Genomic DNA, 12,918 nt, shown 5'->3' with positions numbered 1-12,918 from the left:
CGGCCGGCTCCCCTCGTCACATAAGAGGGGGGCACAAAGTCTGCCCCATACATTGACTTAATAGGGAGGGGGGGGGAGGGGCGGCGCTGAGATGAACCTTCGCCCGCCTAATCAGACATGGACACATCAGATATCTTCCGCAACTGGTGGGAGCTGCGCGGACGTCTTCGTCTCGTGCAAGGTGTAAAGCCAGAATGCCACCCTGCGCACCGCCTGGCTGGGTAGGGTCACTTGCTCTCTTTCACTTTGACTTCGCCAAATGCAAACGTCTTTCTGGTAGACAACGGGTTCCTAGACATCACCGCCCAAACGTGGTTCATATAAGAACGCGCCCAAGGTGACAGCATCAGGGAGCAGTTCCAGGTGAGCCATATTATTTCTAATATCTTCAGCGCGGAAAGGCCTTGCGGTAGAGTCACCGTGAAAGAATGCAGTATTCGAATCATTCCCAGGATTTTGGTGCGGATGCACGTCACATACGGTATATACTCGCGTAATGGCAGCAGTTTTTTTTTTTTTTCGAGATTTGGGGTTCAAATCGCGGTTGCGGCCATTACACGGAGAAAGAGATACAACATTCTTTTTTTTTCTCGTAAATAGTTTGCCTTTATTGAACTGCCTTTATTGAACTGCAATACTCGCTTGTACTGGGAGAAGCGAATGAAGAAAGAAAGGAAAGAGCAGACTTTTTTTTTTCCTTTTTATTTCGTTTGGAGGAAGACACTGACGCATTTTGTGCGACGGCAGAAAGAAAGGTTCTTTCGCGTCATGAAGCGCCGTATCCACCTCTGTTTCGTGCGATGTCGAGAGGTTTCACGCGCACAATTTCCGTCAAAATCGCATAGCTGTTGCTCCTCGTCTCCGTTATGCACTTTACACACGAGTCTTCTATCTCCGGGAACATGCTTTTCTTGCCTCGGAAAGCGCACCTCTCCGCATCTGCTTTTCTGAGCGCTCCTTCTTGGGAGCACCACCGTCGCGCACATTTTTCATCGACCTCGAACATCCGACCAACCGGTAAGAAGTTTCGGAAAAAAAAAAAAAAGCTTCGGAATTCTCGCACCACACCACACATAACACTTGTAACCTTCTCAGAAAATCGAGGGTGCGGCCGATACTGGGGTAGTCTTTACAGAAGAGCTGTTATGTCTGCCATTTGTCCGGTTCGCGATGTAGACAATAAACAATTATCATCATGCCGGCGCGCGCTCTCGTCGTCATCTTCTGCTTCCCTCCCTAAACACGTGGGTACGGCGTGCGCTCTCCCGCTGCGCCGATTAGTCTGGCGTGGGATGCAATAACTATATGGGCGAGAGAACGAGTACAGAGACACAGAAAGAAAGAGAGAGAGAAAGAGAGAAAGGGAAGACAGATAAAAAAAGACAGAAATGCAGAGAAAGAATAGACGAGAGAGAAAGAAAGAAATAGAAAGAAAAAGACACACAAAACAAGAAATTTTAATTGTTAAGCTACTTGGTGCTGTGTTTGCCAAGCGATACCCAATCGAACCCAGTCGATACCTAGATAATACTCGTGATTTTAAATGTGATCATGTGAACACTACGTGCATCGGCGTGTGAATGCACGCGCGCGCTGTCGCAGGTGCGGACGTATTATGAAGCGAGGCAAGCTGTCCGATAACAGCTTTCAAATGCAGCTGTTGCTTAAATTCTACATCAAGTTATAGTTGTTAGCAAGTTCTACCAGCAATACTCTAGCGCAAATCATCAACTTTGTTTGTTTTTTTTCAAATGAAATTTGCTTCTTTCTATAGACAACTGCCGGAATACGTTTCTATAATTACTCAATTATTGAGCGAATGACGCTGACCTTGAAAACCTTCACATATACACTCGCTATTTTTGCGACAATTATGCAGGTTAAAGGGGAAAAAATGGTGTGTGTGTTCAAATATTTTTTCTCCGGAACTCAGCCGTTTAAGAACTTCTTTATGACTACAAATGCTGAGCATCTGTCTTGTTAGTAGAAGCCCACCGTCAGAATTGCTGTAAGTTTGCTGGGAGTTGAGTGACTTTTTCTCCGCGGAGAGCTTTTATAATGATATCTCGTTCTGGTGTTTAATGTCACCGTAAGAAAAATGGCTTTACCATGTGCCACAGAGGTAGAAGCCATCACATGTAACTCTACAGGCAACTTCATAGGCCACTATAATATTGCTGGGGTCCGGCACATTTGTGCAAAGTATTCTCGTTAAATCAGTCTTTCATGTAAAATTGTTGTTTTGGCTAGAACTTTCACGTGAAATACAAATGTGAGCTGTATAACAGGTCCTGCAGCGAAGACGCAGTGATTCCAATTTCTAATAATAATATCTGGGGTTTACCGTCCCGAAACCACGATATGATTATGAGGGACGCCGTAGTGGAAGGCTCCGGAAATTTTGACCACCTGGCGTTCTTTAACGTGCACCTAAATCTAAGTACACGGGCCTCAAACATTTTCGCGGAATCGAAAATGCAGCCGCCGCGGCCGGGATTCGATCCCGCGACCTTCGGGTCAGCAGTCGAGCGCCATAACCACTAGACCACCGTGACGCGGCTGAGTGAAATTTCTGACCATGGAGTAATGGCACAAGTGATGTGTATTACCTTTTTTTCTGCAACGGTAACGGCGATCAGTGATCATCGCCCCTGTCTTCCATTCAATTACAGTAGGGCGCCGGCTGCCACCAACAGATCGCGCGACATTGCACCTAATAGGAAATCGTCATGCGTGCGATTTTGTCAACGATGTCGGCAAGTCAACATAATATTCCTTGCCTTTTTTTGACGTTGATCCTGTTCCTGTGACTCGGCTTAGCCGCAAACACCGCCTCAACAAAGCATATCGTTCTGTGTCCTCACCGAATGCGAAAGATGCCTGATCAAACACGAAGAGTGACCTTCGGCGGCGGCGTCAACACGAAGTGATGCAAAAGTCATCATCGCGTGATGATGTCGTCATCATGACGTCACAAAAGGCTACAGTTTGTGACGTCATCGCATGACATCGTCGCTTGGTCAACGGTGGCCTAATCCCGGAGGCGCTGCAAACCACGTGAGGTGCAGAAAGCTTGCAAAGTCCCCTCTGAAAAGTTTCAATTTTGCATGTGTATATATACACACATACAAACACATGCACGAACATACGCAAAGAGTAACTGAACCCCCCCCCCCCCTCCCCGCCCTGAAAAAAATCCGCCCCTGGTGGGCGGAATAATTACCCCCCCCCTCCCATGATTCATGAAAGTTGTTTACCTGCTCATTTTAAGAAGATTGTAACGTATCAATTAAGGCCATATTTAGTGACGGCAAGCACCATGAGAGTGTTCAGCTGGTAATTAGCTAATTAACAATTAGTGTATCAATACCTTAATTAAGGTAAATAATTACAAATACGTGAATGGCTCAGCAGAATTCAAATTGATTGGTAATGACTCAGTAAACGTGAGAATAACGACAAAACAACGCTAGTATTTTGTTTTCTGCGTGAGATGGAACTACACCATGGCTGATGTTGGCACTGTCACGACGGAGAGAAAGTACGCGAGTCGAAACTAACGGACTGTGTTTGTTTAGACGCTGCCACGATGTTGCGCAGTCACGGTAAATTTAAGGTAATTCGAACAACTCACGTACGTTTACTGCGTCATTTGGACCTGGTATACCATGTAGCATATTAAAATAAATACACCACTGAGGTCTCAGGAGAGCACCCGAAATAGCAAATAGTGAAGCAGGTGGCGCAGCATCTTGAGGGCACTCGAACGGCAGCGGAAGATAACAGGGTGGCCTATGGATTGGTGCCTCAGAGGCCAAAGCGTGCCGGAGCGTGCCAGGGAAGCGAATGGATGTTCACTATCGCGGGCAGTCAATCTTATACACCCCCGGAACGTAAAGATCTCTGCGAGTCCCCAACAACGTGCCAGTCAGGGTTTGGTGTATACTTGTTTACACTCAGAAATTGCGCAACGTATCGCTACCTTCGAGACCTGGCAGAGGAGACCTTATAATCTCAAGTGCTCTCGCGAGGCATCGGGCGTTTGCCAGTGTCGCATTTATTTTTTTCGCTCGCTAAATGAACTCGTAGTACCGAACTACTCAGTGCTCGAAAGATAGAAGAGGAACGAAAAGAAAGGTTATTGAAAAAAAAAAAAAACGAAACGAAACGAAGGAACAGGCGGCCACTTCCGGAACGCACTGTAGGCAAGCACCAGTGATGTTCCGTGCAGGGAATTTTCCCTATTTCGTCGAATTTTCAGCTGTGGTTGTGGCCAAAAGGGAATCATTGCCATACTGCAGGAAATTTCAGGAGTGGTGAAATTATATTATGACCGAAACATAGTGGTCACTGCAGTTTTGGCTTCTGCAATCGGTTCTGGCGCATGCAGCACGGAAAAACCATAGCCCTTGAGACTTGTTTCTGATAATTATGTGGGGCAATTTCTAGTAAACATTGGGTGTTAACTCAAAACCCAGGTATGCGCAATGTACTTTCGGCACATGAGTTACGAAGGCGATGCTTTTGTGCTGTGCAGAAGCGCAGGCGCTAGTCATGATAGTCGTAAACACATCCTACACATGCCAAGCACATACATTATGTGTGTGTGCGTGTGTGGGCGTGCGCGTGCGTGCGTGTGTGTGTGTGTGTGTGTGTGTGCATAGGCGTATCTACCGGGGGGGGGGAGAGCAAGTGGGGCGCTAGCCCCCTCCCCCCCCCCACACACACACAGATGAAAGTTAGGGGGGCGGAGCCCCCCACTTTCGACAGTGGTCACTGTCGGCTGCACACTGGAAGCCATCAACTGAGGCAAAGCTTCACTTCTACACAGCAATCACTTAATTATATAATAAAACTTGTCCTGCGCTTCTGCTGGGGAGATTGTCTCCCGTGTCTCACGACCACGCACTGTAGGTTCTCTGCGGTGCAGGCCGCCTTATGCGACGCTTTCGCGCTTTGCACAACAGCGTTGCAGAGAAGGTTTCCGCTGAGTAGGGGTTCTATAACAACGTCAGAGCACTCTGTCATGATTTTATTTTGCTCTGCCTGGCCTGAAATTTACATAATCGACGACGCCGATACGGGGCAGGAACCAGTAAACTTTTTGTGGACCGATCAAACGCTCTTCCTGTTTCAGCAAATTCTTTTTTTTTTTTTTTCATGGGAAAGGAATAGCATCACCGCTGCTTGATATCCAATTTGCTATGAGTCGATGAGTGCGCGGAACTATTGAGTGTTTTAGTTGGGCCGCATTGGGGGAGCTAAACAATGTTTCCGCTTGAGTTTCCGATGAACCTACTTCGCGTTGCCAACGTTCTTAGATCTAAAACGTCGGCCTTGCTTACCATATGGTGTACGTTGCAGCGATCGCGGCTGGCTTGGAACAACACTCTTAAAAAAAGGTAGTAAACAGTTAGTAAACGCACACTCTTAGAGAAAAGGTTAGTAAATAGTTAGTAAACGCATGTATTTACTAGTTTCGAGCGTATTTTACTACCTTCGCGGCATCCCTTTACTAGCCAGCAGCTAGTAAGGGTCGTAACTTCTGCCGTTACTAACCAGGGAAGCTTTCTTGGTGTTTTTAACTAAGTAACTACTAAGCCACCCACGTTGCCAGATCTTTCGTCGATGCCGCTGTATACTTTGCCGTAATCGTGACGGTCTTTAGCAAAATTTAAACAAACTGCAATTTTATTGATTGCTTGGAATTAAAGTTTCGTGCTACGTGATGGCACACACATAAGCAAATATAAGGGCACACGATGATGTGTAGAAAACATGAATTATTCTTCTAAATTTTATGGCTGCTAACCAGTACACGATGTGCTATCCCAAAGTAGGAGCATAAATAGTCTTCAAGCCGCTGCTAGGGTAGATATCGGCTACGTAAGGGTCTGATATTCTGTGTGTGCGCTTGCGTGTGTGTGTTCTCGTTAGTGATCCATTCATGCCTCTATGTATGTTGCTGTGATGCGTACCTACCATGGTAATTACATGAAGTAATCAGCGGCCATTAGTTAATGTACGAGGACAATGCCACTTTACTTTTTTTATCCTATAGATACTTCTGCAGTAGAATCATCTTGATATGACAATGCACACGCACATATAAACAAAATAGGCGTAAACTTCTAATTGGCTTATTGTAGTCCGCAAGAGTTAATACGGTTACTAAATTGCTAGCGCGGTTTCTAACAACTTAGTAATGGACTGGGCATTAGGCTTGTACTATTCACTCACTAACTAGGTAGCAAGTTCCACCAACCTGCATTTTACTACCTTCACTTACTAAGAGGCTAGTGTATTTTGTGACAAGTAAACGGTTAGTATTTAGTTAGTGAATATGCCGACCTTTCTTTCTAAGAGTGAATGCGAGGAATAAGGTAGTGGACTAGAGTACATTGGGAAGCCCAGCTTTCAAGCTTGTCCCACAACTTGATCTACCGGACCAGGCAATGGTAACGGTCCACGGTTCCCTGGACTAAGGAGACTGAATTGACAGCCGGGCTAGTTGGTCTTCAGTAATCTCGAATTGACTTGTACAGGGCAAAATACAACTCGGACGGCAAAGATGCACACACGCGCAGCGCTGTTTATTTCTCTCCTTCCCCACCTTCCTCTCTCTCAGCAAGGATGAGTTCACAGAGTCGTACACGCGCACAAGCAGCTCAACATCGTTATACTACAACTGAAAATATGTATTATACTCATATGAGTCCATCTCGTCGACTGCTATAAGTAGTCGCTGACAACGTGATCGGCGGGCAGCCACTAAAGGCAAATATTAAGTCGACGTTGATTGTTGAAACAGAAGTCCAGAAACCTCGTAGTGGTACTTTTGTGCCAAGGAAGTGTTTATTTTTAAATAAAATCACGTTTTAGTGGTCCGCATCGCGTTAGCGCACGTCAAATCACCCGCCTAAAAGCGGTCTTTCTCACGTCACTGTGGCCGTGCCCAACGTTGCCCGCCTTTATTGCGCGGCGGCGTGCACTGCATGGCGGCGTGCACCATTCGGGCATCCGGCAACATCACATGCGTGCGGCATTTTGCCGAACTCTTTGTCAGAGCTTTCAAGAGCGTGAAAAACATACGCGGCAGTACGCGATACCGAAACTACCACTGAGACGCGACCGCGTGAAAGAAGCAGGGCGCCGGGGGAAGCGCAGTTCTGTGAAAACGGAACTTTTGAACCACGCGCGCCGTTCCCCATGGCAACGCCAAAGAGGTTCTTTTTTTCCATGAATCAAAGAGAAACGAATAAGCAGCATTTTATTACGTCTCTTGATGCACGGAAGGTTCTTTTTTTATTGCAGCTAGTTTAATTACTAGTGATTAATTGTAGTCAGACTCTCTCACGTCATCGGGACCACTTCCAAAATGTCCCACTCGTGGCGCTCATCGTGTGATACATTTAGCTTAATTTTTCGCTAAGTAGGGCACTGCTCTTGATATTATTGCCGTTTTAGACGTTGTGATACATAGAGCTTTCACTCTGACATAAATTGTTATTTGCCTTTAGTGTCCCTTTAAATTTCATTGAGAATGAGACATTGTCCGGCTATTCCAAAAAATGTTTACGTATTGCTCAGCATAGCGATGCGCTGTGTAGTGCGCACACGTCCTTTTAACACCGCGACATTTCACAGATTTGTGAGGTCGCGTAACAGGAACGCGATTTTAAGGCACACCGAAAAATTTTGACAAATGGCGAAGAACTATAATGACTGAAAATATGCCGCATATAAAATAGTGTGTTCTCTTATTTTTCATGTAGTCGTGCATGAGGGGCCATTGTGCAATGGATCATCTTGGGGTCATTTGTTGCATCGCGTTACGAGCAGGTACTGCGTGCATGACCCAGAAAGTATCGACCAGTCATAAACAGCTAACGACCTACGCAGAAGGAAACAATGCGGTGTAGTTTAACGTTACAATCACCCATATTTTTTTTTTCAATGACAATTTGGGCGAACACCGTTTGCATAGGCGTATTTCCTTGGAGGAGCCCGAGGGCCTTCCAAGCAAAGTAGAAAACAGGGCAATACAAGGAAGACAAGAAAGACCAAACAGGTCCTGTTTGGTCTGTATTGCGTTGTTTTCTACTATGAAGTTCGCACGCTCCAAGCAAAGTCCCAAATACAAATACGATGAGTATAAAGAATGTACTACGCCTCTAATACCACACAGTCTTACTTAAAAAGAACTAGTGGCTGATAAGTTAACAATAATAACAACAATGCGCTACAAACACCATTTCGACTAGGAGCAAACAAGACAAAATATAAGATACGCAACCCTGAATATCTGCAAGAAAATCTAACACTAATTAAGGGAAAAAAAAGGTGCAGCCACTGCTACCTACATTAAAAAACACAATAGTGAGCAGCTTCTAAACTTTAAATAAATTCCATTGAATGATACAAATCAATACTACTGTGGAGGCCGCCATCGACATAATTGTATTTATGCATAACATTGTGTGGGTAATGCACTAAAAATATTGCTTGCAATACTATTACATGCATAACACGTATATGTATGACACACACACACACACACACACACACACACACACACACACACACACATATATATATATATATATATATATATATATATATATATATATATATATATATATATATATATATATATATATATATATATATATATGCTCATTAATATTGTGTATAACAAAGAAAAGCGAGCCCTTAGGATGAACACTTCTTTCCTTCATTCATAGCGAGGGTCTCGTTATGGCAGACTTGATGCTTTCAGGTAGTATGAGAGGGATTATTCGTCAGCTGCCAGCTCGTATAAAGTTCACGTGCTACGTGACACCAACAGGCAGAAAAAAAAGAGTGTTCCACACTCGCCGTCATGGCTACTGGCGGCGCTGACTGACGCTCCCACGTTTAAATGTACATATATACCCTATAAAGTGGACGGGGGGATGGCCGCAGCGGTATCTCAGTTGGTAGAGCATCGGACGCGTCATTCGAAGGTCGCAGGTTCGGTCCCTACCCGCGGCAAGTTATCTTTTCGTCCACTTTTCTTTCTTCAGATTTACCTCACATTTGCTACTAATAACATCCCCTATACTTTCCTTGGCATTATTGTCTGTTGGTGCTCATTAATAATGTGTATAACAAAGAAAAACAACCCCTTAGAATTAACGCTTCTTTCCTTCATATATATATATTATTTACAGCCAGCCAATGTATTACGAACGTGTGATCTTGTTCGCGTGTGTGTGTGGGGGGGGGGGGGGTGCCAGGAAGCCGGTGTCCTGGCACCCTCCCCCCCCCCCCCCCCCCCGCACACACACACACGCGAACAAGTTGGTACGCCGCCGTGTGTGCGTGTAGGCGCGCGTGTTACTACCACTGTGCAGGGAAACATGCTGGGATTTTTTTTTTTCGTATTATGCCGGGAAAAATGCCCGACATAGGGAATTTCCATCTCTCGGAATGGGAATTCTTCGGAGTAACTAGTACGGAATGTCATAGGCAAGCACTCCCAATTTTCCGTGGTAGTATGCGAAGCTCATGCGCTGTGAGACGAGCGTACGAAGTATCATGCCGAAGCTAAACTCTCTAAAAACTCGATGTCCAGTTCGTTGAACATTCTACATTGCTGATTTGCACTTGCCACCTTCCAAAAGCTGGGGAATAGCAAGAAAAGGAGCTGTCACAGCGGCCGTCCATCTTTCATTTTGCAACAGCAGCAGGGCGATAGTGAAAGAGCGGTATCAGCAGTTCGCTCTTTCAACACCTCGTGGTGGAATACTTCCACGAAATGAGGAGATATGTCGCGGCCGTTCAATCCCCTGAAGTGTTTGTTGTAGTTTGAAGCAAAACTGCTCTATATCCAGATTTACTGTGCAGATCCGTATTTGCTATACATCGAGATGATTTGCATCGAAGAAAGAACTTGGTTTGCCTCTACCGCTGAAGGCAGATCGCCGCGACAGCAACAAATTTACAACCCCAAGAGGTGGGAACAAACTAGGCTTCGCAGTTACCGACGCTATGTGGCTTTTCTACGTGCTATGTTTCCCGTCTAACCAACAGTGACGTGTGACATGACCCCACGAGTCCATAAATCTTCTATGGAATCTGAAAATGTAAGAAAAGGAATCAAATGTCATCGCCACTTAGCGCCTACCCGTCATCATTCTAAGTACTCCAGGACGATATTATTCTTCTGCCGAAGCGTTGGTGCGTCTGCTTGCTGTTTTGTTGTTTCTCATCTTAAATAATGAAATAAAAATTAAATTGTAGGTTTGCACATTGCAAATCTACGCAGTTATGAGGGATGCTGTAACGAAAGGCTCAATATTAAATTTGACCAGCTTGAGTTTTCCAGCGTGTACCCAGACCAAAAAACATGAGCTTATCTGTGTTCCGCACCCATCGGAATGCATGCAGCTGCCGCTAACCTACGATCGCGTGCTTAGCAGCTGCAGAACAATATGATATTTCAGGCAACGTTACGCCAGAGTCCTAATATTAAATGACTGTGGTTGCACGTGGCAGAATACTTGTGACTGTGCATTGTCAGTGATGTTTGTAGATATGGCGTAGCTTTTTAAAATCCTTTCCTGTATTTGTCATCGGCGAGTAATGCATGCTTGATCTCATTATCAATTCACTCGTGTGATTATGTATGACGTATTTTTTTTCTGTGCCTAGCGCATTGCTAGTTTAACGCTGTCTGAAGTCTCCGTGTGTGGACATGAGAATATAAAATTTGTTGTATTTTTTGAGACTATTGGGCTCGAAAATGACTGCGCAGAGGCATAATAATAATTGCTGAGGTTTTACGTGCCAAAACCCCAATACAATTTTGAGGCACACCGTAGTGGGGCACTCCGGATTAATTTTTACCAAGTCGTGCCCTTTAACGTGGCCTAGTCAATGCACACGGGCGTTCATGCATTACACCCTCATCGAAACTGACCAGTCGCTCACTTGTTTAGTAACATAGCGCCATATAGCTGCGGAAGCATCGTGGCAAGTAAATAATTAAATGCTTCCTAAATGCATCTTGACTTGGTTTGCAATGGTATGGGAGCGTAGGAGGTTTGTGTCAAGCAAGAGCATTTAAGTGCTCTTATTGTTTGGTGCGTGCTCTTCTAGGGTGAAGGAGAAACTTTTAGCGGAGCGAATACAAATTTCGTACTTTTGCTGTGTATTTATAAATTGAGAACTCCTTGTTTCCACGAATTCCCATGGAAGAAAAAAAACATTGGGATATTAAGCAATATTTAATCAACTAAATTTTATTGATTCATTGCTGCTGTCTGACACTACTACCGTGCCAATGTCGCTGCAACCTGTATCAGAATTTATTGAAAGCGTAAGATTTATTCAGGCTACTGCCTGTGTGGCTCGTTGGTCTAGGGGTATGATTCTCGCTTCGGGTGCGAGAGGTCCCGAGTTCAAATCCCGGACGAGCCCCTTTTTTTACATCTGAGGATGACATGTGATCATTGGTACGTATTCATTGCACTTTTATTTTGTGAAATTCATTTCTGCAGCATTCCATTTTATTAGACAACTGCTCGTGGTGTCCGGCATCGTCGGCTCGTTGGCCTGGAAAAAGCGGAAGGACGCCGTAATCATATTGATATGGCTTATTGCAACGGGGCACTTGCGAGCGACAATGAAACCATCGGACGTGCCTTTTTGCGCATTATCGGTCACTTTTCGCATTACGAAAAGCGAATGTAGACGGCTCTAATAAGGATTTCCTTCAGCGCATGCATCGGCTGAGTGACAACACGAGGGAGCTATTAGAAGGGAAAATAAGAGAAGGCGAAGTGGAATGCGTGAATGATCATTTGAACCTTGGAAAATCGCCGGGACCCGACGGTCTAACTGCTGGTTGGTATGAGACGCTTAAAACAGAACTGCCCCCTTTGTTGAGAGATCTGTTCTTTGAGGCATACGAACGGAAAACCTGAGTCCTTGAATACCTTTACTGGTCATGAAGCTTCGCCGTAACTCTATAGAGAAGATTTGTGTGCTGCAAGCGGCGGCCGCGGTGGGGCGCTGCTTCCAGTCTGTTGGCATCGGGCAGACAAGGGCCCGGAAAGTCTCAAGATCCAGCGATCGCCGCAGAGGCCGAAAAAACGACCGCGGCGAGTTCCAGCTTCAAACACCGGGTGTGGATCTACTAACCTCTGCGTTAGGATCGCATAAGGGCCGCCATTCGTTCTCTCGCACTTTTATGTAGGGGCGCCCTCGTCGGGGCGAAATTTCAATTCATAGTATTCTTGACATAGAAGACATTTAGATTTTTGCATACTGTTACACTTAAATAAAACAAATTGCGCTTTATATTGAGTGGTCCTGCCAGGTACTGCGTCACCAATTTTTTTCTTAACGTTTTTCCTTCCAATTGTCTTGTGGTTGCGAGTAGCCTATTGATATCATTATCTTATGTGACGTGTTATTTTGTTTGTTAAATTCAAAACTGGCGGCGGTGGCAGCGATGCAACGGTTTGTGATACATTCGGGCAATGTCACGTAAGCTCGCGCTGTTTCGTTTCACTGTAATCATTTTGTGAAATTTTGCAATTTACCTTGAAATGGCTGCTGCCGGCCCACAGATTGGGTTTCAGTCTGTGTGTTTTACTAGTTAAAATGCGACCGCAGAGCGCATTCAATTGGTTTCAGCGGAGTAAATCCGCCGTTGAAGCACCCACAGGATAAACACTCGTTTCAAGCCCGAAGATTGATGAACCGGTGAGTAAAGACGTGTTGCATCTGTTTGATATCAGTAATTTTGTTCGTGTGTCGCACGCTAAACTTCTGAACGTGTCGCACACTGCCACCGATGAAATCTGCGTTCTGTTCAACGACGTGGCTTCGCTTGGGAGCTAGTTGCTATCAACAGCATATGTATTCGAA

The 12,918-nt window shown here is 45.1% G+C and overlaps 1 non-coding gene across 1 annotated transcript; it reads left to right on the top strand.

The window, feature by feature from the left end:
• The first annotated feature begins 11,391 nt into the window (after positions 1-11,391).
• On the top strand, positions 11,392-11,463 carry Trnap-cgg (transfer RNA proline (anticodon CGG)). Its single transcript has one exon. It is a non-coding gene; the product is annotated as a tRNA-Pro (tRNA).
• The last annotated feature ends 1,455 nt before the right edge of the window (positions 11,464-12,918 follow it).

The sequence above is a fragment of the Rhipicephalus sanguineus genome, chromosome 1 (genome assembly GCF_013339695.2).
Source record: "Rhipicephalus sanguineus isolate Rsan-2018 chromosome 1, BIME_Rsan_1.4, whole genome shotgun sequence".
Lineage (NCBI taxonomy): Eukaryota > Metazoa > Arthropoda > Arachnida > Ixodida > Ixodidae > Rhipicephalus > Rhipicephalus sanguineus.
The sequence above is the reverse complement of the archived record's forward strand: the minus strand, read 5'-3'. Positions and strand labels throughout refer to the sequence as shown.